The sequence below is a fragment of the Arachis ipaensis genome, chromosome B10 (assembly GCF_059453495.1).
Source record: "Arachis ipaensis isolate K30076 ecotype BB chromosome B10, ASM5945349v1, whole genome shotgun sequence".
Classification (NCBI taxonomy): Eukaryota; Viridiplantae; Streptophyta; class Magnoliopsida; order Fabales; family Fabaceae; genus Arachis; species Arachis ipaensis.
The window spans coordinates 88,943,112-88,951,955 of NC_142435.1; positions in this window are offsets into that span (position 1 = coordinate 88,943,112).

Consider the following 8,844-nt stretch of genomic DNA (forward strand, 5'->3'; position numbering starts at 1 on the left):
AACTAACAAGCAATCCAAAAATCAAGCTATTCACAATATTCACATATATACAATAACCAATAACATAACACCATTGCAACTCCCCAGTAACGACACCATTTTGATTTGTGAAAATTGTTGTGTCGGTATAGAATTTCCTCAATTGAATGAACTCTCGTTGCAACTATAGTTCTACACCAACAAACAATCCTCCCAATCAAAAATTTAGTTTTGTCACAAGTAACAAACCCCTAAATTTATAAACCGAAGTATTGAACCTCGGGTCGTTCTCCCTAGGAATTGCAATAAAGTGTCTTGTTATTGGTTATGAGGTTATGTTTTGGGGATTTTGATATGATGGACAAGAAATATAAATGGCAAAAAAATAAACTAACAAAAAGGTCTTGGCAAGGTTAGGTGGTCAAGGATCTCTATCCTAATCACTAACCACAACATGAGAATTGGCAAGGACCAACCCCACTAAGTTAACCCCTAACTAATAGTAGAGGAAAGTCAAGTGAGCTATGTCAATCCAAGTCCATAAGTCCTAGTTCTACACCTAATCAATTGGTGAGATCTAGCATTAATGGCTCCCAATCATCAATCACTTGGACATTAGTAACTCAAGAGTTCCTACGTTACCTTCCCAAGCCAAGAGCACAAAAATTCTACACTAAAATCCAACAAAGCATTTCATCAAACACTTGGAAGGCATAAAAGGAAAGCATAGTAAAATTGCAAGGAATATAAATCTACACTACTCAATTGCAAGGAACTAAACAACAATAAAGCAAATCAATAATAAAAGAACATGAATCATAAATTGCATGAAAAGAAAATAGAAGAAGAAAGAGTGCATCAACAACAAAGTAGGCAATTACAAGAATGAAATACAAAATTAGAGAGAGAAAGAGTAGAGGAACAAGAAATTGTAAAGGAAAGGTAAATCAAAGCATGAATTAAACCTAGATCTAAGAAATTCTAATCCTAATTCTAGAGAGAAGAGGGAGCTTCTCTCTCTAGAAACTAAGCTACATGATGCTAACACTTCAAACAATTGCTCCCCCCTTTGCTTAGACTTCAATTCTACATGAAATACAATCAGAAACAAGTTGGATTTGGGCCTGGGCAGCTCAGAAATCACCCCCAGCGAATTACCTTCAAGTGGGCCACGTGAGAGTATCGGCGCGTGTGCGCCATGTGCGCGTGCGCGTCGACTAGCAAATTCTCAACCCGCGCGGACGTGGCATGTAGGCGTGTGCGTCCATAGGCAAAACCACTTTTCCATCCAATACTTGCCTTATGAACCTGAAATCACTCAACAAACACATCAAGGCATCGAATGGAATTAAAGTGAATTAAAATCACCAATTTAAGGGCTTAAAAAGCATGTTTTCATATTTTAGCACAAACCAAGGGAGAATTGCAAAACCATGCTATTTCATTGAATAAATGTGAGAAAATGTGATAAAATCTCCCAAATTAAGCACAAGATAAACCACAAAATTGGGGTTTATCAAACACCCATAAGAAATTGAAAAAGAAAAATAAAATCTAACAAAAAAAGAAAACATGAATGAAAATTAACTAAGAGGAAGAGTAAGGGAAAGTAACTAAGGAAAGTGTTCCGAGGGTTACCTGAAACTAGAGGTCGATCTTGGATGAGATCCTTGGTACTGGTCGGGGATGACGTGTCCGGCCGGCTGGTGGCGGCTGGAGCTGTTGTGTCCGACTTGTTGGACTTGCTGCACTGCTGATGCTTAAGAGACTTGCAAGAGACTCCGATGCTTAAGTTAGCACGGGTATTAAGCAGGTTTTACGTAGAATCAGAGTATGAGTTATACCTGGGTGCTCCAGTGTATTTATAGTAGTGTGGGCTGACCTTTCTGATAAGATAAGTTAGTTATCTTATCTTATCTTATCCTGTTTTGGATGAAGTCAGCTTATCTTCAAGGGAACCGCCTTTATCTCTATAGGCTGGGATTGCCTTTGGATTTGGGTCGTGTTCCTCTATTTGGGCCCTTTATTGGGCTTTCCTGTCGATTTTGGCCGAGCTCTTTTAGAAGAGGTCGGGTAGTCTGACCTGAAGAGGTCGGTCGCTGTGTCGCCGATCATCCCGGGTCGGATAGCTCGACCCAGGGTATGAACAGTGCCCCTGCTTGAGCTCGATTTTCTTTTGAGGTTGAGTTCTTTGACTTCGGTCTAGTGAGGCCGAACTCAAGCATTTTGTCGATTCCTTTGAAACAGCTTTTGAATGTAGAACGTTTCCTCTAAAAGCGCACGCTTTCATATCGGCGCTTTGGGATCGTGCAAGGGTTTAATGCTTTCATTAATTTTGTCATTAATTGCCCCGTTTTCCTTTGGCTCTTTCATTTTGATTTTGAAAACCCCAAAAATGGTTTCTCTCCTTCGCTCTTTTCGTAACTTCTTTCTCTGCTCTCTTCGCTCTCTGTTTTTCATTTTGTTCTTCTACTTCCTTGCGTTGCGGCGTTGCTTGGTGATTTTCTTGGGCAGCTTTTATTTCTGCGCTTTCGTCTTTCTCCTCGAAGTTTCTTATCGTCTCCAGGTTAGTTCCGTTTCATATATTCTCCTTGTTTTGCTTTGATTTTGACCCTTTCTTTAGAGAAAGTTTGGATCTTTTGTTTTGTTATGCCCTATTGTTGTGCGTTCTGGGAGTTTCTTCATTTTCTGCATGGTCCTTTTTTTGCCTTTGCTTAATGCTTTTAGGGTTTTGCATGTTCTTTGTTGTTTCCGTTCTGATGCCGTTTATCCAGAAAAAACCCGTATCTATTTCTTGCTTTATTTGACGGTTGCTTTGCCTGATTCTGAAAAAGTTCGCACCTTTGATGGTTTCCTCTTGGTGTACTTGATTTTGGGAATGCTTTTGCTGATAGATTGTGATGACTTTTTCTTGTGACACTACTTGATGTTTAAATTCTTTTTCTTTTTTGAAAAATGCTGGGGTGGGAGCTGTAGATTTTCCTGGAAACCTTGCTTTGTTATTGCCTCCAAAGGATGCCCCAAGATTTTGGTTTGAGTCTCGGGGTTTTCCTTTTCTGTGTGTTCGCCTGTATCGTATTGAGTTGTTTTCTCCCTTGTCCGAGATGTTTTTAGTAATCCCATCTTCTTTTCTTACTTGTAGGATTAGTTGGCCTCATGTCTTCTCACAATAACATTGTAGAGATGTCTTCCAGAATTCCCGAGGGGATGTCTGATTGGCTGGACTCCCTTGTTTTGTTGTGTGTTTCTATTGTAGATGCTGAATTTTACACAGAGCTGAGGAAGCGCCATAGGATTTGTGGTAACAGTGCCCGCGAGGGTGATTATGAGCTTGTTGCTCCTGATTTCGATGAGAGAGTTTGTTTTCCGACTTCTGTCGAGGGGGAGCGTCCCTCCTTCTATGCTTATGAATACTTCTTCAGCCAGTTAAGCGTTACTTTCCCTTTTACTGCTTTTGAAACTAACTTGTTGTGGTCCTGTAACATTGCTCCGTCCCAGCTTTATCCGAACTCCTGGGGTTTTATCAAAATATTTCAACTTCTTTGCCAGGAGTTGGACATGACACCTTCTGAAACTCTTTTCCTTTATCTTTTTGTCTCGGCCAAACCCGGAGGTTCCTCCAAAAAGAAGGCTTCCTGGGTTTCTTTCAGATCGGCCCAGGGGCATAAAGTTTTTTCCATGTATGATGAGTCGTTTAAAGATTTTAAGAACTATTTCTTCCGAGTCCGTGCCGTTGAGGGGGTTCGCCCCTTTTTTCTTGATGAAAATGATGAGCCTGCTTTTCCTCTGGAGTGGCAAAAGAATGTAAGAGTGCCACGTTACACATGGGAAATGCTTAGTGAGGTTGAGCGGGCCTTTGTAGTTGTTCTTGAAGATTTGTGGGGGAGGCCACCCCATCTGGACACGAAGAGATTTTTGAGTGATCCATCTTTGGTTCGGGCTACTTTGGGTACTGTTTGATTTGTTTTTATACTTGCTCCCGAGTTTTGTTTCTCTTGTGTTGTAACTTGTCTTTGATTTTTGTGTTTTTCAGAGATGTCAAAGAATAATGATTCTATGAGAGCCTACAAGAAGTTGAAGAAGGCGACCGCTGCTTTAAACATCTCGGCCAAGGCGGCCGGAGAGGGATCTTCTCAGCCTCCAGTTAAACCTCCTATATCGAGTTCTCCCGGGCCGAGGAAAGCAATTCCTACTCCCCGGGTCCGTCTGGTCGATCCTCCACAATCTTCTGTTGCAGCTCCCGGTGCCCCTCCTAGTAAAAGGCAAAGAACAACTGAGCCTTTCAACCTTGATGCTCCTGACTTTGATGCGGTTGAGTTTGTAGATCAACAAATCGGCCCTTATGGTGTTCTTCCTATGGACGACGTGTCGCTTCTTCAGCATTTTGATTATATCACCCGGAGTGGTATCAAGTTGGCATACATGGGGGCGGCCCTATATCGAACTGCTCAAAGTCTTCCTCTCCATGCTACTAAAGCTTTTATGGAGGAGGCCAAACAGAAGTTTGATCGGATGAAGGACTTGAAGGAGGAGCTTGAAGTAAGGGTGGCCAAGTTGGAGAAAGACTTGGAGAATGAAAAGGCTAGTTCTACTTCTCTGGCTGGTTCTCTGAGACTGGCCGAGGACACGGCTATGCGGCATAAGGACAGTTATTTGACGTCTTACCGGGAGGTGTTGCGTCTGAGAGAAGAGTTGGAGAAGGCCCGGGCTAGTTATTCCGAACTCCAAGGTCATCTTGTTGGCAGTGTAACTGCTGCCTATGAGAACTTGAGGGAACAAGTTCGGGTTATTGCTCCCGAGGCCGACCTGACCCTCTTTAGCTTGGAGAACGTTGTCAAGGATGGCAAGGTTGTCCCTGATGACGAGGATGAGGATGATGTCGATCCTCCCCCTGTAGCCTCTACCAAGGTGTCGACTTCTGCTGTCCCTGCCGAGGTTGGTCCTCCCGCTTCTGACCCCGACTGCCAGATCTTGAACCGGGATGACGGTACTGTAGATGCCGTTCGTCTCCAGACTCGGCCTCCGTCTCCTCGGCCTGATGCTGCTAAAAAATCTTCTGACCCTTAGTTTTAACTTTATTCTGGATATGTAGTTGGCCCGGCTTGTGGGCTTTTTTAAACTCTTTATGTTTTTTTAATTACTGACACTTTCCCGTTGCTTGCCTAGCAACTTTTGTTTTTTATGAAAAACAAATGGTAGCATTCTTTAGCTTTTTTAAGATAGGTTTTGGTGGCCTCCGAGGCTTTTATAACCTTGTGGATGATATCGCGCTTTTTGTGCTTAACTTGGTATCTCTTTTTGGATTGCTTTGTACTTTGTATCTTGAATCCTTTGTGGTTGTGACTAGGTAGGTCTAACTTGATTTTTGGCTCGTTCTCGCTCCGGCTTGTATTTCTGATGATTTGCAACCGATTTCTTCAAGTTAGTCCTCCGAGTTGTTTTCGCAGTCCTTTTCTAAGTTATTTTTGTAATCCCTTTCCTGGATCTTTGTTGGATATCTTCCCGGGATTACTTTCATAACTTTTTTAATTCTAGGAGTCAGACCTGGTTATATCGGTCTCGTTTAAGTTATTTTTGTAATCCTCTTTCTTGGATCTTTGTCAGGTCTCTTTCAGGGATTGCTTTGATAACTTTCCAGTTGTAGGAGTCCGACCTGGTTATATCGGTCTCCTTTAAGTTATTTTTGTAATTTTCTTTCTTGGATCTTTGTCCGATCTCTTTCAGGGATTGCTTTGATAACTTTTAAGTAGTAGGAGTCCGACTTGGTTATATCGGTCTCCTTTAAGTTATTTTTGTAATCCTCTTTCTTGGATTTTTGTCAGATCTCTTTCAGGGATTATTTTGATAACTTTTAAGTAGTAGGAGTCTGACTTGGTTATATCGGTCTCCTTTAAGTTATTTGTAGTCCTCTTTCTTGGATCTTTGTCAGATCTCTTTCAGGGACTACTTTGATAACTTTTAAGTAGTAGGATTCCGACTTGGTTATATCGGTCTCCTTTAAGTTATTTGTAGTCCTCTTTCTTGGATCTTTGTCAGATCTCTTTCAGGGACTACTTTGATAACTTCTAAGTAGTAGGAGTCCGACTTGGTTATATCGGTCTCCTTTAAGTTATTTGTAGTCCTCTTTCTTGGATCTTTATCAGATCTCTTTCAGGGACTACTTTGATAACTTCTCATTTTGGGCTGACTTTGTCATGTCGAGCCCTTCTAAGTTAAAGTAATCCTCTTTAATAGGGTTGGCCAGACCTCTTTCCAGGGTTTACTTATAACTTGAGTTGACTTGGTCCGACTTCTCAACGTCGGCCAGTCTTTAAGTTATTATTTTAGCAATCCGTAAGACCTCGTCAGGTTCTTTTTTGGATCACTTTCGATAACTTCTTACATTATTCTGTGTTTATCTTTGCCGATTTGTAGAAAGTGGTTGTCATCTCTAGATCGTCCTTTGGGTGAATCGCGTTTTCACCTTTATCGGACGGTTGTCTTTATCGTGATCGTGCAGTGAAATTGTTTTTCACTTTCTACTGATCTGTTGCTTTATAATCGGACGATGAATGCTTCAGATTAATGCGTCTTGAAATCTTTGTAGAATATCTAAAATATATTTTATTTAAAGGAAAAGTGCAAATATATACATATGGGATTGTCTGAGTCTCAACTTGGTGCCTCATTAAAAAACCTTTTCAGGAAAAAAGAGTGCATCCAATGATGAGATCTTTTATCTTTTCTAACTGTAGTACCTTCTGAGGTTGCAGGCATGCCACGACCTGGGAAGCTCTCGTCCATCGAGTTCAGACAGCCTGTAGTAGCCCTTTCCAAGTACTTCTACAATTCAGTAGGGTCCTTTCCAGTTTGCTGCCAGCTTTCTCTCTCCTGGTCGAGTTGTTCCGATATCATTTCGGATTAGGATGAGATCATTTTCTGTGAAATTTCTCGGCACTACCCTTTGATTATATCTGGAAGCCATTCGGCGTTTTAGAGCTTCTCCCCTGATCCGAGCTCTTTTTTGGATTTCGGGTAACAAGTCGAGCGCTTCTCTCTGAAGTTGGAAGTTTGCTTCCTCACTGTAGTGAACTACTCTGGGCGACCCTTCCTCCATCTCTATTGGAATCATCGCCTCTGTTCCGTATGCTAATCGGAAGGGGGATTCCTTCATGGTAGAATGTGGCATTGTTCGATATGCCCACAGGACCTGTGGGAGCTCTTCTGCCCAGGCTCCCTTTGCATCTTGTAATCTCCATTTTAATCCAGCCAATATGACTTTGGTAGCAGCTTCGGCCTGCCCATTGGCTTGTGGATGTTCGACGGAGGTGTACCGGTGCTTTATATTCAAGTCGGCTACTAGTTTTCTGAAGCCTGCGTCTGTGAATTGGGTGCCATTGTCTGTGGTTATTGAATATGGAACCCCGAACCTTGTGACAATGTTTCAATATAAGAATTTCCAGCTTCTTTGAGCGGTGGCATTGGCTAGGGGCTCTGCCTCGATCCACTTTGTAAAGTAATCTACTCCCACTATGAGAAATTTAACTTGTCCTGATCCCTGTGGGAAAGGGCCGAGAAGATCGAGTCCCCATTTTGCGAACGGCCAAGGCGAAGTCACGCTGATGAGCTCTTCTGGCGGGGCGTTGTGAAAGTTGGCATGTTTTTGACATGGTGGACACGTCTTTACAAATTCTGTGGCTTCTTTCTGTAGAGTTGGCCAATAAAATCCTGCCCGGAGTACTTTTTTGGCGAGAGCTCGTGCTCCGAGATGATTGCCACAAATGCCGCCGTGTATTTCTTCTAGCACTTCCCTTGTGTTGGAGGTCGGAACGTATTTTAGTAAAGGTATTGAGATTCCTCTTTTGTACTGAATGTTGTTTATGATGGTGTAGTACTGTGCCTCCCTTTTTAGCTTCTTTGCCTCCTTTTCTTCTGCGGGGAGTGTTCCTTCTTTGAAGTAGTTTATTATGGGGGTCATCCATCCTTAGTCCTGACTTGTTATGTCCAGGACTTTTTCCTCTTCCGAGATTGATGGGTTTTGCAACATTTTCTGGATGAGGCTTCTATTGTTGCTCCCTGGTTTGGTGCTGGCTAGTTTTGAGAGTGCATCAGCTCGGGCATTTTGTTCGCGGGGTATGTGGCAGATCTTATATTCCCCGATTTGTCCGAGTAGTTCCTTGGTTTAATTCAAATATTTTTTCATGGTGGGGTCTTTGGCTTGGTAGCTCCCTGTTATTTGTGATGTGACCACTTGTGAATCGCTGTAAATGTTGAGTTTTTGAGCTCCGACCTCTTTAGCCAGCTTCAAACCAGCTAATAATGCTTCATATTCCGCTTGGTTTTTGGAGGCCGGGAATCTGAACTTGAGGGATAGCTCAACTTGGGTTCCTTGGTGGCTTTCTATTATCACGCCTGCGCCGCTTCCAGTTTTATTTGAGGAACCGTCCACGTAGAGATTCCATTCTGTGGGAGTTTCCAGGGTATCTGTGAATTCTGCGATGAAGTCGGCCAGATACTGTGATTTGATGGCCGTCCGAGCTTCATATTAGAGGTCGAATTCTGACAACTCGACTGCCCATTGTAGAATTCTGCCTGCTAAATCTGTTTTCTGCAATATTCCTTTTATGGGCTGGTTAGTTCTAACCTTAATGGTGTGAGCCTGGAAGTACGGGCGGAGTCGTTGAGATGTTAGGATGAGAGTATAGGCAAATTTTTCTATTTTCTGGTAGTTCAGCTCGGATCCCTGTAGTGCTTTGCTAATGAAGTAGATGGGTTGTTGTCCATTTTTGTCTTCTCTGACTAGTGCTGAGGCTATCGCTCGGCTTCCTACTGCGAGATATAATATGAGTGGTTCTCCTTCTCGTGGTCGAGATAGGATAGGTGGCC